The sequence below is a fragment of the Cryptomeria japonica genome, chromosome 5 (genome assembly GCF_030272615.1).
Source record: "Cryptomeria japonica chromosome 5, Sugi_1.0, whole genome shotgun sequence".
Lineage (NCBI taxonomy): Eukaryota > Viridiplantae > Streptophyta > Pinopsida > Cupressales > Cupressaceae > Cryptomeria > Cryptomeria japonica.
The window spans coordinates 395,683,216-395,692,638 of NC_081409.1; positions in this window are offsets into that span (position 1 = coordinate 395,683,216).

Here is a 9,423-nt window from a genome sequence, read left to right on the forward strand (position 1 = left end):
CTTAAAACTTCATATGCGCTAATCTATGCCTTAGACGTGCTAAAACACTAGACCTGATTTCTAAAAATCAAAAAATGACTAAAAACAACGAAATCAAAAATCAAAAGAGGGTCAACAACGTTGACTTACTGGTGGTCCATACGCGGCAGGTCTCCGGTACCTCCGAACGCGCTCGAAACGGTGTTTAGAATACGGAATCGACATTTTCTCTGCAGACCAAATTCTCTTTCTCCAAAGTCAACAAAGCACAAATGAATCAAATCAAAGCTCTTTTTCCCTTTTTATAGGAGGAAAATCAAATTAGGGTTAGCCAAATGGACCTGTAATATGGTCGCGGTCTCCCCTATACCTTACACGTTGTACATTATTGGAAGATGAATCAACTTACACACAAATTACATCGACAAAATCCTACAAATCCAAGCAACTCATCATATCAAATAAACAATTTTCAAAACAACAAAATTGATTCATCTCCCGAGGGGGCATCACCATCAAAATATCGAATCTGGGGCATCACACATCAAATCGAATCTGGGGCACAACTTGCAAATCAAAAGAGCGACACAAAATTGCATTTGATCATAAATCATGATAAGGCATCATTTTCTTTGAAATAACATGTGCACACACGTCACTTCAAAGAGGGGCAAAATGTAGACGTATAAAAATGACCATATTCCTAAATGAATATTTTATGTTCATTTCTCTATTTAATTAAATCCAATTTAATTAAATTATCCACATTCCTCTATTTAAATAAGTAATTTACTCAATTTATTTAAATTAAATTCACTATACCCATTTAATGAATAAATCATTTTATTCAATTAAATTCCCCCTATCCACTTTTAATTAAATTCAAATTTAATTAAATAGTTATCCTAAATTGAATAAATCTAATTTATTTAATTGCAACCAAATTAAATGAAATTCTTTATTTCAATTAAATCTTATTATCCCTCCATCCATTTGCATTTTCCTACATCTCCCACTTGTCTTCCTAAACCCCTTTCTAATCCCTTTTAGACTCTTCTAATCACTTCTAATTAGCCTAACCCATCTTCTAAACTTTGTCACATCCCTAAGCAAGGGGAGGTCACTTCTCAAAATCCTCAAAGTCTTTGATAACCATTAAAGGCTTCCAACCTTCAACCACTTAATTCCTCAAAGTCTTTGATAACCATTAAAGGCTTCAAGCCTTCAACCACTTAATTCCCCAAAGTCTTCATAACCATTAATGGTTAACTCAAACCCTCCTACATGGTTAAAGAATTTCTTTTAACTCAACCTTCATCCAACCCAAGGGTCTCATCAAGCATTTAATGCTTTGACCATGATTATCTCTTAATCATTTGCACAAAGGTTTATCCTTGGATTAACTCTTAATCCATTGGGTAATCCTAACTTAAGCTTGACCCTTACCTTCTAGATAACCCTAAGGTCTTCTCAGGCATTTAATGTCTCCAACCCCTTCTCTCAACCCAACCCGATGTTGACACTTGTCACCATTTCATTGGTGCAATTTGTAAACATGGATCCCCAACTTTCAAACTCAACCCTTGATCAACTCTTTCAATCCTGACCATCCATTGCCCTATTTTTGCTATAAATAGAGCTCTCATTCCTCCATTTTAAAATAATCAATCCTCCAAATTTGTAGTATCACACTTATGCTCAAATACATTCAAGCTTTTATATATCATATTTATGCTCATCATTTTAGCCTCTTTTAAATCAGGAATTAGTCTAAATATGCACGTTTAGAATATTTTCTTTATCATTTAGCTCAATCATAGACTAATATATCATGTTAGGATAGTATTCATACTAACCTTGTCATCTTATAATCTAGTTTAATGCTTTTCTAAGAATCATGCATAGCTTAGGATGCATCTCATACTAAAATCTATCAAAGCATCCCTCGTTCTTGCATTTGCCATCCCTAAACCATTTTGCTCAGTGATCTGAGAGCAAAAACATTGGTTTGAGGGACATTGTAGGATAGAGAACCATGGGACCCACCTTGGGAAGCTGAGTAATACCTCATTACTCCATAGCTTGCACCAAGAAGTCCTCTGTGTGTGTGTGGACATGTATTTTTAGAATATTTTCACATATTGAGTTCTATTGATCCGCTTTTCCCGCATACAGATAGTACAACAATCTAACATGGTGCTCTGTGTGGCATGTGACGAGGCAAGTTTAGTGTCTAACTTTACGATGACTATGTGTACGAAATGTTGATTGTGTAGGTCTGCATGGCAAGCAATACTGGTGACTATACAAATCTAGCTAATCAGTGTGTGACACATTGTAGGTTCGTATGTTGAGGTGGCTATGTTGCTAGAGTTGACTGTGTTTGTCGTGGCCTGTAAATAATTTCCATGTGGTCATTGACTGAGCGGGGCTCAACAAGTCATAAATCATCACGTGTATTGTTGGTGTCGCTCCAGTTTGTCTGGATGGCGTGGCCTTGTGGAAGTTGGCATAGCTTGTATGAAGAAATGAAAGGGTGGCGCATGGGCAGTGTGTGATTGGAGTTGTGAGCTCAGGAGGAGGAATCAGACTAGAGGTCTGCGTGGGTGGCGGAGGAGTCGCTTGGGGTGGGCCTCGTCGATGGCGCAGATGAGGAGGTCTACGTGGGAGGTGGGAGTCACTTAGGGCTACAAAAAGTTGTAGATGGGGTCGGGAAGATTAACGACGAAAGGTATAAAACCTGCAGGAACACGTTATGGTGTAGAGGAGGGGGGGTGGTCCCAAGACCCCCCCTAAAACATTTCCTTTTTTTTATTTTTACAATAATTTTTTCAAAAAAACTTTTACATAAATATTAAAAATCCTACGAATTTTTAAAAAAATAGAAATTAGAAGAAATTTGCAGAATTTTTTTTATTATTTTTCTTTTTACAAAATTTGTATCGTACTACCCAAATTGGGTGAATTTTTCCTCCAAGGCCCCAAATTTGATTTTCACCAAATATAGGCGAATTTATACTCAAAATGCATGGAAATGGCCTCTTGGATGCAATGGTGAGGTCAACATTGTCATAGGACACTCCCAAAATGTGCAACTCCCCAGATCCAAAAAATAGAATGACCCAAAAGCTCTCCAAAAAGACTGATCAATGAAGCCCTAATGGCTTTGATACTGTGTAATATTTTTTTGAAAATAGCCAAGATCAAGAGCACATTGAATAGCACAAAAGAGGGACAAATAGATTTGATAAGAATAAATTGTATTCTAATCAATATGAAAAATACTAATCAACTGGATCATTAAAAAATTACATACAATTTAGATGAGCCTACTTATAAATATAAGGCCATATGGATATGTGAGCACACAATAATGACATGTGGCTCAATGAGAAACAAGGGTAGGTGAGGGTGTTGGAATCCAAGAACACTAAGGGGGGGTGGGAGGGGGGGGTCAATCAGTGTTCTACCAGTGAGATCAATTTTAACTTTATTAACAAAGTATTTCAGCAGCCGATGTAGTGTCATAAAATTGCACCTCCTACAATTTTAACCATATTTGAGGTCCTCACCTTGGCAGTGACATCCTCCTTCCTAGCCAAGACCTCTTTCTGCATTTTCACCCCTTAACCCCTTCTTGTTTGAGCCCTGAAGTAGCCTCAGGACCCTGTCTGGGCCCCAAGATAGGGTAGGATAGGGGTGTGGTACCCCTGTCCCCTTTGGACAGGGGCATGGCGCCCCTATCCCACCCTCTTACAAGATAGGTCCCCCTGACCCTATCTGCACTTCAGGATCCTAAATCTCCTCGATGTCATCCTTTGGTGAGATGAATTAATCTTCTAAGTCATGTATAAAAAGGAAGTTGGTTTTCTCATTTGCATAACCAGGAAGGAGATAAGCAAGAATTAGATAAGCAAGCATAGGCGAAGATATACATCATCAAGCATTCAAGCATTCAAGTCTTCTTCATTCATCCATTGGAGCAACATTACAACATTCATTTGCAAGCATGTGTATGTGTTAGGTTTTTGTCATGTTACATGCCATTTCATGCAACACTTGTGATTACATTCAAGAAGAAAAACAATCATCATCAACAAATTATAGATCTACAAGGTATACATTTCTATTGTTTACATTCAAGCATTTGCAATTACTTTCTTTCAAGGTTGATTCCTCAACCAGGGTTTGACTGAGGCAAACTCCTATCCACAACCCCTTATCCTCTCTTTTCTATGTGTAGGTTGTAGGTGCGCAGCTGTAATTGTAGGTTTGGGCTTCATTTGCAGAGACGGAAGAACCCTTTTCATTTCATGGATTTTGTGGAGGACCATGTGCACTCCCACCATGGTCTCGATGAAGTTTCTCCAAATTCGTAGGGTAGATTCGTATCAATCTAGTTAGCTCAGATATGAAGTTACAACACGATCCTTAACTAGTAGCTCCTCATTTCACTCATTTTCTCTCTCTTTTCCACATAGTCAACAAGTCAAATTTCTCATTTACAAAAGAGGGTAAATCACACTTCAACCCTTGCAATCCACTTGGAATTCACTTCCTTGTCTCTCTTGGATTTGGATCTAGTGGATTCAAGCCCCTCTTTTGAATGTAAAGTTCTCCCAAGTGAAAATCATCCTAGTGGCTTCCTTTCTCTCTCCTAGGTGGGGAGTCACTAGGATCCAATTTTCCACTTTACATTTTGGTGAACCCGACGTCTTACACATTAATTCTAATTTCTCATTATAAGATTTGATTAATTGCAATTTGGATTTTAAATTTTCATTTCCAAGTTTGATCTATTTACAAATTTTAGAGGTTAATTGCATAAAAACCCTAATTTTTTATTTTGAGAAAATTAAGCTTGTGAAGTGCAACATTTTAATTGCTTGTTTCAGATCTGATTTCTATTTCAAAATTACAATTCAAATCTATCTCTTTATTCTGAAAATTCAGTGGTTAAATCATAAAACCTCAATTTTTAAGATCTTTCTATTTTTGACCTTTGACTGCAAATTTGACCGATCTAGACATCTCCAAATCAGATATTTTTTTTGATTCTACAATAATATCATAATACCTATCATCCCTAAAATTTTTGAAAAAAGGTTGGTCAGACCGTGTGCACTTTCGCCACGGTCCTTGGCTTTTTTCCCAAAATTTTGGGAGACGAAATTGACTGTATTTTTCTGCTCAAATCTAGAAAAATTGTGTACTTTATCAATTTTAAGACCCTCTAAGGTCGAACACAAATTCAAATTAAAATTTCAAATTTGTAGTTCAAATTCTATTTTCCCTCCTTTATTAAAGTTTCTATGCATGTATGGGGTGAACATTATTCTTGTTTGATCATCAATGAATATGAAGTTCTTATATTATTTTGCTTATTCAATTTTGAGTTACATTAAAGATGTTCATGATGTTCCCTTTCATGGATATGATGATAATTTAGTTCTCCCTTTCATTCATAGCTATGATTTATCCTCTCCCAACATTAATCTCATTAATGAGGGCACATTGGTGCAAAAAGGGAATATGGACACTTCTTTCAAAGATCTCCCTCCTAAAGATGAATCTTTGGAGAATTGTGTTCCTTCTTCTCCTAAAAAGTACCTCCCTCATAAGGATTATTTGGTGCAAGAGGATGATATTATGGCTACTTATCCTAGTGATACCATACCTTCTTTTCATGATCTTCCCTCTAAAGATGAAGCATTAATTACATATGATAGTCCTTTTTCTAATGAGTGTCTTGAACATAAAGATACCTTATAACAAGAGGATTATCATAATGCTATCTCTCCCAAAAATCAAGAGCCTAACAAAAATCAAATCAATTCCATTCATGTTCCTTGGAAACCAAAAATTCTTCCTGATTATCATGTTGTGCATACTAATGAGGTAGTTGATGAAAACATAAGTGAAGCATCATATGCTTTCTTAGTTCCTACATTCCTCTCTTCAATTCACTCAAATACCCCATCTCCTACCAAAGAAGTTCCTAAAGAAGAACTCTTAGAGGATGATTGGGGGTCTTTAGATTTCACTCCTTCCTTGTCCAGAAAGTTTAAGATGCCTGAATTTCATATTCTAAATTTTTCTCTTAACACAAATCTTGCAATTGATTTAGACATGTTAAAAATAACATCTGACAATGAATGGCATATTCATCATGATCATTTAAAATAATATTCAAGTTTCTATTATGTATCTCCTCACTATGTGACATTGTTAGCCTACTTATTGGGGGCTCCTTGTCATTCATGGTGGTACAATTTCAGGTGCAATCATACTTAGTGAGCAACATAATAGTCTATTTATTTTTGCCTCTCTACTTGGGGGGAAATATTATTTATTTTCCTCTTTCTAAGGTTTCACTATTTTCTTTATGGAGTGCATTATTCATAAACTTGATGTCCTTTCTTGCATAGAGTTCTCCTTCATGCGAGCTCATGTTTGTTCCGTGCTTAGGATCTTCTCCTTGCTTGAAATGGCATGTCTATTATGAACAATCTCTCCTGGGATAAATTTTGTAAACCTTCTTCTTCCCCTTTCTCTCTCTTTGTAAATTACCTCTTCTATTGTGTTATTCATAACATGATGTCCTTTATTGAATGGAGTTATCCTTCCTGCAAGCGCATGCTTGTTCCTTGGTTAGGATGTATTCCTTGCTTGAAACGATACATCTTTTATGAGCAATATATCTCTAGAATTTGTTTAATTCTATTAATTGTCCTTCAATTGGGGGTAAATGATCTCTCTCCCTCTCTCTTTTTCTAAGGATCCACTTTTCTCTATTGTGTGGATGGTGTGAGCTTTATTACTTGATGTCATTCCTTGTGTGAAATTATTGGTTGTTTTCTCAAGGATTATCTCTTTTAAAAGATGTGTAAGTCCTTGATTACAACCTCTTTTCCACTTGGTAATGTACATCTATGATAATTTCACTCATCCCTCTTGGGGCTAAACGTGATTCATCCTTCATCAAGAATCCCTTTTCACCTAGTAATAGGAGGAAGGATTGCATTCTTGTTCTCTTATGCACTTCATTCTAGAAGATGTTATATTTATCTAAGACAACTCCTCTTGGAGGTAGATGTCTTTTGAACAAAGATCTCTTCTCCTTCAAGGATCACCTTTACACTTACAACAAGATATCTCTTTTCAACTAGCTTATCCTTGCTTGAAGAGTACTCCTTCTCTTGCTTGGATTTATGACATTGTTGCATAATGAATATCTTCTTTGTGATGAAGGTAGGTATCCTTGTTCTCCTTTCCTTAAGATATCGACATCAACCTATGTTGACATCCTAAGGGGGAGGCACCCACACTGCTCCTTTGCACTATACTTCTCTTATGCATTGTACAGTGGGACATTCTTCGAACCAGATGGTGGCCTCTTAGAGAAAGGTGTCATCAATTTTCCTGCACAGTGAGACATTCTTGGAACCAAAGGGAAGCCTCTTAGAGCAATATGTTGTCACTTTTCTCATGTATAGTGGGTCATTCTCGAAACTAGAGCACAAACTCTTAGAGCGAGATGACACCACTTTTCTCTTATGCAGGGTGATTTTTAGAACTAGAGCACAGACTCTTAGAATGAGATATCACACCATTCTTGACAATTGTACTATACATTATATACAGGTTGTAGCACACTCATGCATAGACTCCTATGAGGTGCTTTGAACCTCACTTGCACACATGCACTTGAGGTTGAGTAGAACTAACGATGTTCTCACTCTCCTCCCTTACATGGATCACCTAGATAGGCTCTAGGGGCTATATTTCCATGTCCTTCTCTCCATAGATCATCTAGTTTTAGGGGCGAGATGTCCATGATTTCTCTCTTGTTCGCCTTTCTTCTCATGGATCACCAAAGTGTGTATTCATGTTCTCTCTCTTCTTCCTCTCATGAACCCATAGTTTTGTTATTGATGGTTCATGGATGATGTCAGCTTTGCTCTTTTATGTGATTTCTTGTGTTTATGTGATGGAATTAGTCTTTGTGTCCTGATTAGTTGTTGAGACATCTAAGCATCGAGGTCTCTTCGTCTAGTTGGTTTGTCATCTTGTGTGTCTTTTGTGCTTTGTTTTTGTTTTGTGTATCTTGTTCCTTTTTTTTGTGTGTACTCTTGTATATGTTTGAGTGAGTTATGATCCTAGGATTGGGGGCTTCTATTCCTCAAGATTAGTGACATCTTATACTCCTTGTGATCTTGCTATGCATCTCTCATCTTCGTCTCTCTCTTTCTTCTACTTTACTGGCAGTAGTGGTGTAATCCATACTCCTGCTAAAGTGGGGGCTGAATGTAGTGTCATAAAATTGTGCCTTCTACAATTTTAACCACATTTGAGGTCCTCACCTTGGTGACAACATCCTCCTTCCTAGCCAAGACCTCTTTCTACATTTTCACCCCTTGATGCCTTCATGTTTGAGACCTGAGGTAGCCTCAAGACCCTGTCTGGGCCCCAAGATAGGACAAGACAAGGGCATCCTAGGATAGGGGTGTGGCGCCCCTGTCCCACCCTCTTAGGGTGGCCCCAAGATAGGTCCCCCTGACCCTATTTGCACTTCAAGATCCTAAATCTCCCCAATGTTGACCTTTGGTGAGATGAATTAATATTTTGAGACATGTATAAAAGGAAGTTGGTTTTCTCATTTGCATAAGTATGAAGGAGATAAGCAAGAATTAGATAAGCAAGCACATGCGAAGATATACATCATCAAGCATTCAAGCATTTGAGTCTTCTTCATTCATCCATTGGAGCAACATTACAATATTCATTTGCAAGCATGTGTATATGTTAGGGTTTTGTCATGTTACATGCCATTTCATGCAACACTTGTGATTACATTAAAGAAGCAAAGCAATCATCATCAATAAATTGTAGATCTACAAGGTATACATTTCCATTGTTTACATTCAAGAATTTGCAATTACTTTCTTTCAAGGTTGATTCCTCAACCAGGGTTTGACTGAGGCAAAACCCTATCCATAACCCCTTTTCCTCTCTTTTATGTGTGTAGGTTGCAGGTGCACAACTATAGTTGCAGGTTTGGGCTTCATTTGTAGAGACAAAAGAACCCTTTTTGTTTCACATATTTTATGGAGGACCATGTACACTCCTTCCATGGTCCTAACGAATTTTCTCCAAATTTGCAAGCCAGATCTGTATCAGTCTTAGCTTAGATCCAAAGTTATAATGTGATCCCGAACTGGGAGCTCCTCATTTCACTCATTTTCTCTCTTTTCCACATAGTGAACAAGTCAACTTTCCCATTTACAAAAGAGGGTAAATCACACTTCAACCCTTGCATCCAATTAGAATTCACATCCTTGTCTCTCTTGGATTTGGATCTAGTGGATTCAAGCCCCTCTTTTGAATGCAAAGTTCTCCCAAGTGAAAATCATCCTAGTGGATTCCTTTCTCTCTCCTAGGCGG